Source organism: Ascaphus truei, chromosome 18 (genome assembly GCF_040206685.1).
Source record: "Ascaphus truei isolate aAscTru1 chromosome 18, aAscTru1.hap1, whole genome shotgun sequence".
NCBI lineage: Eukaryota > Metazoa > Chordata > Amphibia > Anura > Ascaphidae > Ascaphus > Ascaphus truei.
In genome coordinates, this window is record NC_134500.1 from 17,106,631 (window position 1) to 17,120,562 (window position 13,932).

General features: G+C 43.5%; 1 protein-coding gene across 2 annotated transcripts in view; it reads right to left on the reverse strand.

Annotated features, from left to right (window-relative positions):
- The window catches only part of WDR72 (WD repeat domain 72), a 131,787-nt gene that overhangs the window by 57,271 nt on the left and 60,584 nt on the right, over positions 1–13,932 (reverse strand). The gene's annotated exons all lie outside the window — the stretch shown is intronic.

Below are 13,932 nucleotides of genomic sequence, written 5' to 3' on the forward strand. Positions count from 1 at the left end.
TGGGATCAGACACGTGAATTACCATCTTTCATTCTCCAGCAACCTCTCTGGGAAGAACCTGTTACATGTTCTGTGGTAAGTTATAGGAATTTTTTTTTATTTGAAGACATTGTCTGCATTGTTATATCGTATGTTCTTGTAATAATCTTTTTCTGTAACCTAAACAATGTAATTTTTGTATATTAAATCTAAACTTTAATAAGTAATATTTTGGTCTCTGATTGAACTGTTGCATGCATTGTAGAGAGTAATTTACATTGCTGGATGCATTTTGCTATAACAGGTATATATATATATATATATATATATATATATATATATATATATATATATATATATATATATATATATATATATATATATATATAGAATAAATGAGTTCTTCAGTATTAGGTGATACCTTTTTTAATGGACTAACAATTTATGTCATAGGACAAGCTTTCGAGAGTTCTCCTCTCTTCTTATATATATATATATATATATATATGAGATATCAGCAAAACTCATTGACAAATAAAATTAAAAAATCTCAAATCCAAGCTGAATCCAAAATGAGACTCCTATTGTAACCTCTTTGGATAAGCGGCGGATACTATACTTAATGACCATTTGAATCTACATTTTAAAATGTTGCCTAAGGGAACCCTTAACAGTAGAAATGAGGACAATGATGTAAAAAAAAAAAAAGATCAGCACAAATGTGCAGAATGTAGCATGTTTCAAACAGAAATTCTGAAAAGACTGGTGATTGCTTCTAAATTGATATTTATTCTTCAAAATAAACCAGTCTTGCCTCTATTATGACTGTGGTAGCCAAGCAACACTCTTCAAATAAGATCCAATATTTGGGGAGGGGAGGGGGTGCGAGGACCCTTTAAATGTTTCCAAGCATTCCAAGCAGTTTAGTACTGTACAGTATAACCTACAACAGACCTACTTTTGCAGCAATTGAGCCGCGACTGTAATACATTTCCGCTACCATACCAGCCACATTTCATTTTTTTCAACACTAGCAGTTTTAGCCATAGGAGTTTTATTTTACTATCTGAACTCACAGTAGTGGCATCTTACAGGCGCCTGTGTGAACACGAGTGTTTCTCCATGACCAGCAGAGTTGATAGCTGCAGGGAAAGCTGGTCACATCCTGAAAAAGCTATCACAAACAGTCAGAAACCTTCCCTTATTGGGCAAGCTTTCTTTACCCTTTTACTCTAAAAGTTGTTTCTTGCACGATTATTATTGAAAGTGAATAAAGCAGTCGCTCGCGCTGCAAAAGAAAAATAGCCTCTCTTTTTCTCTCTCTAAAAATAGACTAGCTCAACTTATCCATCCAGCTCTTGTTTTTTGAACAATAGCCAGAGGTCAAGAGCGCTTCCACCAGTGTCACAAGTATTAGTGAATACAGTGTAAAAAAAAAACCGAGTGAATAGTGTCAACTTTAAAATATATATATTTAAATAACTAGTACAATAGTGCCACATTTGTTTTGATGTATGTAGCCGCCTTTCCCCCGTGTCTAGGGTGACTATGTGTGGTGCGTTACCTAATTGGGTCACAGGAGGCCTGATCCTCTGCTTCAGGGAGCCTGGGGTGTACCTGATGTGTATAATGACAGGGCCTCTACCTTGGAGGGATCCAAGCACAATTGGATAACCCCTGCCCAGGAACACACAGTAAAGGAATGATATGCACAGTGATATAATAGATTATCTTTAATGGTAACACAACTGATAACATAAAGTTATATGTCGCACGGCCGCACCCACACAGTATCCCACTGTCCAACCACCACCTTATATACCCTGCGGTTCCCCCAAAGTACTGAGGTGCCCTGAGCACCTCATCACCCGGTGTCCACAGGAGCCAAACCCACCCCAAAGTGTGCAGTAGCGCTACCCACAGAATGTGTGTGATCATTGGTTCACTTGTAGGGCGTGATAACTGCTGGGCACTCCAGCCCCGGGGTACCGTCTACTGATGACAAGACCAGTCTGATCCCACGTTGTCATCATCAGCGAAGGCGTCCGCCTCTGCATGGGGTGGACTCACGCTGGAGTGTCCCACCTTAGGAGAGTCTCTATCACCACAGGCCGCAAGTCTTTGCACAGCGTCTCTGCTGTGTCCCTGACACTATAGAGCTAAATGGGCAATGTCCCTATCTAATTGGCCTTTCCCTACAGTAACAACAAGCTACTGGTGAGTCAGGGCCTAGCTTGGGCCTGAAAGGGGACTCAAGGCCTACCGTACCCTCTTCTGTCCAGCTCCTGACTGCCGTGGCTGCAAGCATGCTAAAAGTATCAATGTCTTGAGCAGGAGAATGCTGCAGCCCTATTGGCTGTGCTGTGCCACATGTCTTGCAGCCCCTGGGGCTGCTGGGAATTCTAGTTCCCCTGAGGTGCTAATCTGTAATGGCCACCGCTACTATAGAGCTTCTGCGCGTGCACACTTCTCCCCCAAATGGCTGCCGCACCTCGGGGCTCTTTGCGCATGCGTGATGGTCAATATCGTGGCCCCCGCTAGCCGGGTGTGCCGCGGAGCCTCCGGAGAACCGGAGCCCCCTCTCTTCACTGCCCACAAGCTCCTGCAGCCTCCGCTGACAGCCGCAGCCTCATCAGAGGTAAGGGGGACCAACAGGGACCCAGAGGGGACCTGGCACATGCATATAGTGACATTTTCTCTTCACAAACAAAAAGTGGTGCTTTTTTGTGAAAAGGATTGCATCTCCGACCTTGTAACAGGGACTTATCACTGTTTGAGAGAAACTGCCTCTAAATCCCGCAATGTGCTGGTTAATTTCACACAGGCAATCAACCAGACTCCACCTGGCTGATTAGGACTTTTAGAAAAGCCTGATGTGAGAAACAGGAGAGGGATTCCTGAGTTCACAATTGGGCTGACACAGGAAAGGAGAGAAGCCTGCACACAGACACTGTCTTGAGCACAAAGGTGTGCTGAGATCAAGACACCCAGAGACCTATATTTCCTGGACACAGAGGACCCAGGAACCTGCCAGAGACTGACATGGAGGGCCACCTGCTTAAGGTACCTCCTGAGACTTTGGGGTGATAGGCTGGTAATGGGAATATCTCTCCAGTCCTGCAGATAGGGTCTGGGGAAATAAGTTTGCCCTTACAAAGGGATAAGGGTTTGTTATTTTGTTGTGTTTGTATATTTTGCCTGGGTAAAGGAAGAGGCTCAATAAAGCCATGATATAATTGCACTCAAATTGATCTCCATTATATGTACCTCTGTACACATATCTTACTGTTACAGTCTTTTTTTTTTTTTTTTACTTGAATGACAAAGATCCTCCATTTTTATGGAAAACCGAGTGAGATCATCAATGGCCCCAGATCTGATGACATTGGATGAAGGTGCTTGTATGCACCGAAATGTTGGATGCTAGTAGGACTTCTTTAAGTCATTAAAATTACCTTTTTTTGCTACCCATTGAATTCTCTCTATTTTTGGTGTGCTTGACTTCATGCCCCTGACGAAGTGACTACCGTCACGAAATGCGTAGGGTGTTTCGCAATCTATAGAGGACACTATAGAGGGTCAGCAGTGAGGACAGTTTGGACTTTGTCATAATTTCCCTCCATACTCAACGTCTGAGGAGCCTGAGAGGCTTGTGGCCGGATTCCGCATTCGTGGTGCAGTTTCAGGACTGGATTAGATCCCTCAGTTTGTGTTCCTCATTTTTAGGCAATTGTTTTGTCTGTATTGTGTTTATTAAATAGCACTGTTTAATTTTAGCTATTCTGTGTTTTATGTTTTTTGTAGTATTTGTCTAGTGGTTTACATTTAATTTTTTGTCAGTGTTGCACTATGATCTTTTTCTTTATCTATTTGCATATGTCATGAGACTACAATCAAGATCCTATTGGAGATTGTTTGGACATTAAGGACTGTATCATCTTCTGGTCAGCTATCACCTTAAGGCTAAGGCTCCGCTCCCTCAGTCAGCGCGCCCGCACTGCAGACCGGCGGCACGCTGACAGACACAGACCGCGATATGCGGTCTGTAGGGAGCCGGAGCGGGAGGGGGCGGAAGTGGGTCGGGAGTGGGAGGAAGGTGGGGCGTGGCTTGAGCGGAGGGACCCGCTTCTCCCCCTCCCCCCCTCCCTCCCTCCACGGGCTCGGGCTGCAGGACAGGAGGGAGCTGCTGCGGGCTGCTGCAAGGTAAGCAGCTCCCTCCCCCTTCCCCCACAAATGCCCTTCTTACACATGCGCGCACACACGCACACACACGCGCACACCATTGTGAAGCTGTCTGACAGCTCCCGCTCCCGCTCCCGCCCCCGCCGCTGATTGGCAAATCAGCGCACCACGTGACGCGTCACCGCTCGGGATCACAATTTTCTTGCATCCCCTGGCGGCTGACGCGTCACAGTGCATAGCGAGCCGTCAGCGAGGGGGGACTGGGATCGGCTAGGAAGGATTCCCCTGCCGGGCGCAGCGGGTCCCAGCCCTAAAGCTGCAGTTCAAGCTGCCTTTTTTTTTTTAAGTGTTGTTTTTTTACTTCAATAGTTAAATGTGTGTAATACCAACTTACCTACTGAAGATCAAAGCTCCAGGTCAATCCCTTCTCCTTTGATTGATCAGTGAAGATTGGTGACATCATTAAAAGTTGGTGTCTGTTAACGCCCCCTTTTTCAGTGTGAGTGAAATGCTTATGAATATTCATGAGCTCTCCACTGACATGTGCAAGAGGGAGGGCAGGGCTCACAAAGGGGTGTGCCAGGGCTTGTGACAGGACATGAAGGGGCTGTGCCTTAGCAAATTGTTGCTACAGGAACAACATGCTTGTTAAAGTAGAATACAAGAAAATTGGTTTTTCAAAGTTGTTCTTTTAAAAACAGAAAATGCTAAAAGTATTTTTTCTTAATACAGAAGTGATTTATTTAAAAAAAAAACACACATGCAGGATACTGATTGAACTGCAGCTTTAAGGTTTATGGTTTACTTTAGGCGTCAGTATATTGTGTTGTTTTTGTATGTCATTGGTGATCCGAGTCAGATCCCCAATACTAGGCAGCCTAGCCCTTATATATTTAAGGTTGTTTTTTGGTAATCACCTTAGTACTATTAGTACATTATTCTTTAAGGATTAGCGCTTTATCACATATATATTTTTTTCCATGCTATGTATCTGTACACTTTCCTCCCAAACCTCACTCTTTTTCTCACCCTCCCTACATCAGCCTTACAAACGCTTGGAGAGACTTCACATTTGCGGTGGAAATGTGTGATTTTTGCTCGTTTTCAAATCGATTTTGAGACTTTGACCAACATCACACAAGAATAATAATAAAAAAAAAAAAAAAAAAGAATATTGTAATAAATTTGCGATCCACTTCTGGATGCATTCGTATGGCTGACGCTTACATGAAACAATCCGACTGCTCAAACACGGAGTTACTGTAAGTGAAAGCCAACTTATTCTGTAAATGGAAATAGTGCTCTTTCCCTTCTGAATTGCCAGAACACTCTGTTTCTGCTACAGATGGCTGTCAATATTAAGAAAAGAAGGGGTGGGGGGGGGGGGGGGGGGAAACCTCCTTAAAATTCGCTTGGTGGAAAACCGCATGTTGATTGGCAGCACAAATAGAACGTAAACTAGAAAGCCTTCAATCTGCAGCTGATGCACACGGAGGACCTGGGGCTCGGAGTTTACAATAGAGAAAGCATTACCAAGCTAATGGCACAGGCAATCATTTGACCACCATGCATCTCTGATAGCAGCAGGGCATCCATTTTCGGTTAAGTGTTAGAGTACCTTTTCTCTTTCTCCGACCACGGCAGGGGTAAAACAACCTAGTGTGCGAAACCCACTGACTGGTAATAAATTACTATATTGGATACTTTTTGTTTTCTCTCAGCAATGACTTTACTGAGAATACCTGCTATCATTACCAATTAAAGTGGAGGCTGCTTTAGCAGGCCGCATCTAACTGCATATCAGTCCCTCTGCTTCACTTGATTTGGCAGGAATCACTAGGTCAAGAGGTTTCATTGACCCTTATCTCCGACCAGTCACTATGTAAATAATGTTAGCTGACAAAATAGCTAAACATATTCACCTGCACTTTCTATATACTGTATACAGCAGCAATCCAGTGCTTTCAACTCTTTGGGGGATGAGGGTTGGGGCAGGGATGTATCAACTTAAAGAAAATTGCAAAGAGACGTTTATTTTGAGGCACTGCTCTATTTTCTGCTGGCGTTTGAGGCATGGGAAAGAAAGCGTTCCCTACATTTGACATAAAGTGTTTACTTCAATACATTGGCACAAAGTTGCAAGATGAAAATGATGCAATTTTGCTCCAGATTTGCCCAAATCATCACCCCCTGTGTTATTATCAGTGGGTAATAACCGTTCCTTAATTCTGCAGCACCACACATTTCCCATTCCAACAAGTATATACTGGTCTGTATCAAGACCTAAACTGGTAAAAAAAAATCCACTTTTGCTCCCTTATTTGTAGTTCAACATTGCATATCAACTCTAAAAGTACAACTGGAATTATGTTTTCTCTTTGATTCCTTCTCCACCTCTCTCTTGGCAACGTAAAGTTTAGAAGTACAACTATACAAGACCTTGTGTACAGCCAGTAGTACTTGAGTCAGACAGGTTATTAGCTATGCACTATACTATATCTAGCTCAGCATTCCACCATATGTCCTTTTTAAAGGACCCACAATGAAGCTGCACACTTGAAACATCTTCAAAATTGAGCAACATTCATTCTGATATGTTTTGCTTAAACTGAGGAAATACGGTACGAGTGTTAGAAGTGAGCCAAGCTGTGCTTCTAATAATATCCTTCTGTCAACAGACCCAACATACTGTATTGCAAATGTGAGGCATTTCCAGCTGGTAGATAGGGCAGGTTCCTTAAGATTAGTCCAAGTAACGGTACACTCACGGTACCAGATGTAGACACCACGGGTGTTCAGCAAAAGTAGTACCGCTATTCACAGGACCACCGATGATGTATTGTAGAGAGTGAAGAGAGAGGGGCCCTCCAGTGGTCTTTCAAAATGAAAAAAATGTATTACAATGCGATCAACGTTTTGGTCTGCTTGCGAACCTTTGTCAAGAGGTCAAGGTTCCTTAAGTGTGCCGATAAAATAGGCACAGAATACAAATGGTGCAAATGTTGACACCTGTAGTACTTGTAGAGAAAATATCTGTTTGTAACAATAAAAAAAAAAAAACTTTATTTCATATAGTTTTTTTCTCCCAATGGGACGCAAAGCATTTCACAATTACAGTATAGTGCCCAGTACACAGAACATAGGATTATTACAGACACAGTCTCTGTCCAGATGAGCTTACCATCAATGTTTTTGGTGCCCGAGGCACAGGGAGACAAAGTGACTTGCCCAAGGCCACAAGGAGAATTGAACCAGGTTCCCCTGATTCAAACTCAGCATCATTGTTTAATGCCAGTGTTTTTACTCACTGAGACACTTCTCCTCCCTACATTGCACACCAATGTTATGTGCAGAAACTGGTCATCTTAAAGACTAATAACAAAATTACAGACATTATTTCATTTACAAAATTTAAGTTTTTAGCATGGTTCATTATTTTAGGGACATATGGTTTCAGTGTATATATAGAACCAAAATGTCCAAGCGCATCAATATGTGTATTAAATTATAAATCAAAAAACAATGTGAATCAACTTTGTGAATAATATATGACTCAGAGGTAAATAACTATGGTTAACAAATAATGTGCATAGTGTATAATATAACGTGTGTGTAATAGTGAAATATACAAATACACCACAAATGCAATGTGTATTAATTAATAAACTTCTCTTTGGAATGGAGGGTCTGCTGCTGTACTGGAGAAGGCTGGAGTCAGGATAATGCTAGATAGAAAAACAAGGAAGAAAGCGCAAGACCCTCATAGTGTAGTAAATAAAATAGAAAGTTTTATAAAGAAGGTAATATATGCACGTACAGAATATAGGAGGAAAATGGGCACGTGGGTATAATAAGCAGTTTGGAACAGACGCCACCACGGCTGCTGCACAGGATCATTAATAGACTCCTCGTCCTCCTACAAAGGCTACGATTTGCCATAGATGTTCACCTCCGCCGGACAGCTGAGGTAAGTGAAGGATATTCACCAGAGGTCGCCTTCCCCGTTAGTTGTATTCTCCCGGGTACTGCTCGTCTCCACATCCACGAGCGGAGGAAGGGGGGATCCTCACACCGTTTAAGCTGTCAGGTCACCTCACAGGGTAAGGAGCTCCACCATTCGTCTCCGCATCCGATCACCAGATACTCTGTCCGGGTACGGCAGTATGTGGATGTGGAGACGAGCAGTACCCGGGAGAATACAACTAACGGGGAAGCCGACCTCTGGTGAATATCCTTCACTTACCTCAGCTGTCTGGCGGAAGTGAACATCTATGGCAAATCGTAGCCTTTGAAGGACGACGAGGAGTCTTTTAATGATCCTGTGCAGCAGCCGTGGGGGCGTCTGTTCCAAACGGCTTATTATACCTACATGGCCATTTTTATCCTATATTCTGTACGTGCATATATTACCTTCTTTATAAAACTTTCTATTTTATTTACTACACTATGAGGGCCTTGCGCTTTCTTCCTTGTTTTTCTACATATGGTTTCAGTTTAAATAATGAAATGATGACAATCTATTTCACATCCCTTTGTAAATATGTACAACTCTTGCAAGAGAAATTCACTTCATGACACAACCACGTAACTCTAACCTACAGTAAAGAAAACTGGGTTCACAGTAGTTCCCCGTTCCAGAATCTACAGCAGCCTTGCAGTTGTCTCAGCTGCCCAAATGCAAATGTTTGTCTTCCCTCCTGAGCCTCTTTTGGGCTGCAAAGCTTTATCAGATTTCTGTGTATGACAGACCTCTTTATCAGCCTGGCAGATAGGAAGGAGCCATCATATATCAAGCGCTATACAGTGCACAAGAACCTACGTTAATGAATGTCTGTCACTGGAATAATCCAAGAAAATGAATACAGTCACACAGAAAACAGATGAAATATGTAACAAAATCCAATGACCCTTTTAATGGTGTTCTGAAGCATTAGAGACAATAAAGAGGATCAGAATAAATAGATATGTCAAATAAAATGTATTATCTTTCAGATGTTGCCTCCTGTTTAAAACATTCTTGACTTGCAACCACATACAGAAGTGACACTTGGAACTGGCCATTAGAGATGTATACATCTGTCCCTGTTCACTTTGTAAAAGTTACCACAAAGTTGTTAAGAAATATATTCGACAAAACAGTTGAGAAAAGGCTACTTGTTAGTTTGTAGGGTAACCAAATGTATACGACTTGCTTTTTTTATGCAACTATTTGCAACATTCACAAATATTCAATATATTTTTCCAACAATTGTCAACTTTAAAACAAACATTTCTATGAAAGTTGACATTAAGTTGATTTTTAAGTAATATATTCATATTCGCGGGTGGTGTTTTTTGGCGAAGTGTTCATGATGTTTTCACCATCCATGAAAGTCTAAAATGCTCAGGATTGGGGAGGGTTGCCACATCTTTGTAGGATATAGTAATGTTCAATGCCATACAACAGTTGGGACCTTAGAGTTCCTTCATGCATTCAAGATCTAGTTCTACTCTTAGAGAAAAATAAATACAAGTTAAGCATCTTGTATTCGCTATTTAGAGTCAGGACCAAATCACTTGCAAAATATGTTTAATGAGGATGGCAAGTGTACAATTCCATAACTTTTAGAAGGGAGTCACATGATGGCATGGCCTTTTCTATTGTCCAGTCTTAAATTGGACACCTGTGTATGTTACGAATGGCAAGGTGTGGGCTAAACTGGAATGGGTGAGAGGGTGCTAACTTCTTGGTTGTCATGTCTCTCCTTTGAATGCATGGGTAAAGCCCCTGCATTTGCCTCCAGCCACCTCAAAAGCAAAAGCCTTCATACAGTATAAAGCAAATGTTTATTGTACTGGCTCAAAATACCAAGTAAATAGCTTCGGAATGGGGTATTGATTTGGTAGTGCCAAGTCATTGTGACCAGTAGGTTTCCATTTCTCCAAACCCATTGTAAAAGGTAGACTAAGCTATGAAAGTACGTACTTATGTATGTGCAGTGTCATGCATGAGAAGCTGGCAGATGTAAAAGGCCTTGTAGTAAAGTGACCTAAAGTGAGTTAGTGTAAGGCTATGGTCCCGCTGTCCGCACTGCACGCGCAACAGCCAGGCTGGCGGCGTGTGCAGCCGAGTTCCCCGGTCTGGGGGAGTGACGGGGGGGCGCCGCCATGATGTCACCAGACACGTTTGCCCTCATTGGCTGAACCGCCGGGGGCATGGCCTAGCGCTGCCCCATCGCTAGTGTTCATCACAATTTTCCTGTCTGCAGGAAAAAGTGGCCCCGCGGCGTGGCGGCCACCCCTCGCAGCAGGCCCGGCCCCATTGAGGGGCGACTCTTGTCCCCGCAGCGCCCGCCACAACTCTGTCCTCAAGAGCCACTAACAGTGCAGGTTTTAAGGATATCCCGGCTTGAGCACAGGTGGTTCAGTGAAAATGATTGAGCCACCTATGCCAATGAGAGGATAGCCTTAAAACCTGGACTGTTAGGGGTCATTGTAGACTGGAGTTGGGGACCTCTGGTTAGTCTAAGAAGACCTCTTATGAGCAATCTTTTAAACAGCACTGGAAAAATTTGCAGTGTTTCATTATTTAATATTAGACAAACACTAGGAACAATGTACAAAAGAAAAACCCACTGAAAACAAACAGAATATACACTTTTATACAACTTCAATTTTTTGTTCTTTGCATCATCAATATGAGGTTTATAAACTCAAGCAACTGTGACTTAAATGAACAGTGTTACACCACTTTTACATTTATACCGCCCCCTGGGTGGAAGAGTTGAAGGGCCGTGGGGTTATTACTATTATAGGCTAATGTTTTGATATTTTCCATTATTACATTTTTTTAAATACCAAATAGGCCACCATCTACACCCCTTCCCCCTCCAGTCCACCTCTAGACTTTACCCTGCTCCTCTAGCCCTCTGCAATATCCCTCTTACCACCATCTCCCCTCCTCCCCACACCATGGATGCTTTTGACCCCAACTCCACCACACCCAGGATGATTTTGCCCTACGCCTCTCCTCCTTACTCCATGTGATGTTTGCACTCCCACCCATCCACACCCTCAGATGCTTTTGTTTCTCCCACCTGCACCCCGGATGATCCTGCTCCCCCGGTGACCCGCATTCACTACCTAACACCCGCTCCCTTTGACCTATCTCCCGCCTGCACCAGCAGAGCAAGTAATGAACTCCCCCCGCTCTGTGATTTGGCAAGGTGCCAACAATTCCAAGCATCACTAACGAGTGTATTAATGCCCTAAAAGTTGACCAATCAGAGAGCAGGGATTTCAGTAATTCCTGGAATTACAGTTTAGCCCAGGGGAGTGCAAACTTTTGCTGCTGCGCCCCCATGTCTTCCCTCCGCTGGTGCTCGCGCCCCCTCCCTTGCCTTGATGTGGCGTCAAATGACGCCACGGGGTCATATGATGTCACGTGACCTGCAGCATCTTCTGATGCAGGTGACGTCACGTCACGTCAAATGACCCCGCGGCATCATTTGACACCATTTTGCCATGGACACAAGTGACGCCGGCAGAATCAAGGTAAGTAATAGCGTTGCAGAGGCCCCACGCGATCCCCCGGCATTTAATATTAATGCCTCGGGGAAGAGCGTGGGGCCCCTGCAACGACCCGCACCCCCCCAGAAAAATCTCCCGCCCCCCCCCATTTTGCGCTCCGTTGGTTTAGTCTATATTTACATAACATATTTGTGAAATGTATAGACACATTTTCTATGCCACATAGGTGTAATTCTGTCTATCAAAAAATGGTATTGCATATACAGCCATACCCCGCATCCACGCAATGGGACCGGAGCAGGTATGTAAGGCGAAAATGTACTTAAAGTGAAGCACTCCCTTTTTCCACTTATCGATGCATGTACTGTACGGCAATCGTCATATACAGGCATAACTGATGTAAATAACACATGTGTAACAGGCTCTATAGTCTCCCCGCTTGCGCACAGCTTCAGTACAGGTAGGCAGCTGGTATTGCTGTTCAGGACGTGCTGACAGGCGCATGCGTGAGCTGCCGTTTGCCTATTGGGCGATATGTACTTAAAGTGAGTGTCCTTAAACCGGGTTATGCCTGTACATTGTATTCAGCTTTACTTAATATTGTAAGGTACCTTCATGTGAGCTTTATCTTTATCACATAAATGCCTCCAAAATATGAATGTAAACGCTCTTAAAAATGAATTGAACCTTTATTATTGCACAGACCTGTATAAGTATTATTTCTTAAATCACCAAAGGCGCTATGATTTTTAGATAACCGTAGGAAATTAAAGAAATCGTATACGTGGCAGGATCCCTCTGAAATCCTACATCGCACATATATATCCATTGGACAAGAGATGCCATGTGTCCTTTTAGTCTCTATTACTGTAGTTCTCACACTTCCAAAAACGCTCTTAATCCATGCAGATATTGCTATGCGCTTATGGTACAACATGAAATAGAAAGGAAAGAATCAGCGCAGACAACATAAATGCATTATATATTTAAAAAAATGTTTTATAACTCTTCTATTAAATTGCTGCGTTAGTAATTTAGTTAACAGGGGGATGAGACATTGCTACCAAGAAAAACATATTAAACAATGTACTGTATACATTCTAACCAGAAATTACATGGCAGACTCATAAGACAGTATGACAAGCAGAACTCCATAAGTATGGAAAGCTAATTTTGCAACATGCTTGGAGGCCTTTAAGAACAGTCAGAGGGAGCGGTGTAGTTTTGGGTACCACCAGGGAAGGAAAGCACAAAGCTGATTGTAAGGCCGAGTCCATAGAAGGACAGGCCGCGCTGAGCCGTGCGGACGCTCCGCGCTGAGCCCCTGATCCTCATTGAGGATGCCTTGAGAAGGGGCTCACGCCAGCGTCCACAGGCGTGCTGAGGCGCTGGATTTTTCAGCCGACAGCCAAGCTGTTTTTCAGAGCGCTGTCGGCTGAAAACATCCAATCAGCGCGGAGCAGCGTCAACATCACGGCGCCGTGACGTTGACGTCAGTGCGTCGCGGGCGATTGGCCCAGCGACGTCACTGCCCCACCTCCCTCAGTCTCCCCCCGCCTCCGATCGCGACCGCTGGCTCGCCTGCATGGGCATGAAATCGCGCAGATCTCAGCAGGCGAGCCTCAGCGTCAGCGCGCCTCAGCCCTGCTACCCCCTCTATGGCCCCAGCCTAAGAAGCAACACTCTGCAAGCATTGAACGATCACAACATATATCATGGGGCTACAGCCATTGTATCAATAAGCCGGGCTGTATCAATACACCTAATGTGAAATAAGCAGCAGTAGTACAGCTCCACCTACTTTAAAAACGGAGTAACATACCACATGTTATATGTGTATTCAGTGCCAGAATAAAATGAACAAAATAATCAAGAGATTCAAAATTAAACCAATGCTAGTCATAGTTTTCTCCTTTAGGAGGGGGCTCCATATTGCTATCCTCCCTGCAGCATACACTGAAATTGCATTTCTATCATTTATAGATATTATTTTTGACTTTATCTTGCGAGGTCTATTGTAGGTTTGTATAAATCGGCAGAAAAGAGCAGGTTACTGTGGACAAGAACCCACTATTGATTTTTCTGCGGTGCAGTAAAGCATCTCCATTCTATTTGGCTGCTGTCAAAGCCACTCTTTAACAGCTGGAGTCAAATTGCACTATTTACAGCAAGAGCCCTTGTCAAGTGGACCATAAGTATTCTAACAATACACTATTCAAATGGCACTTTGCCACACAAATCGCTGACTTGATTAATACCCGA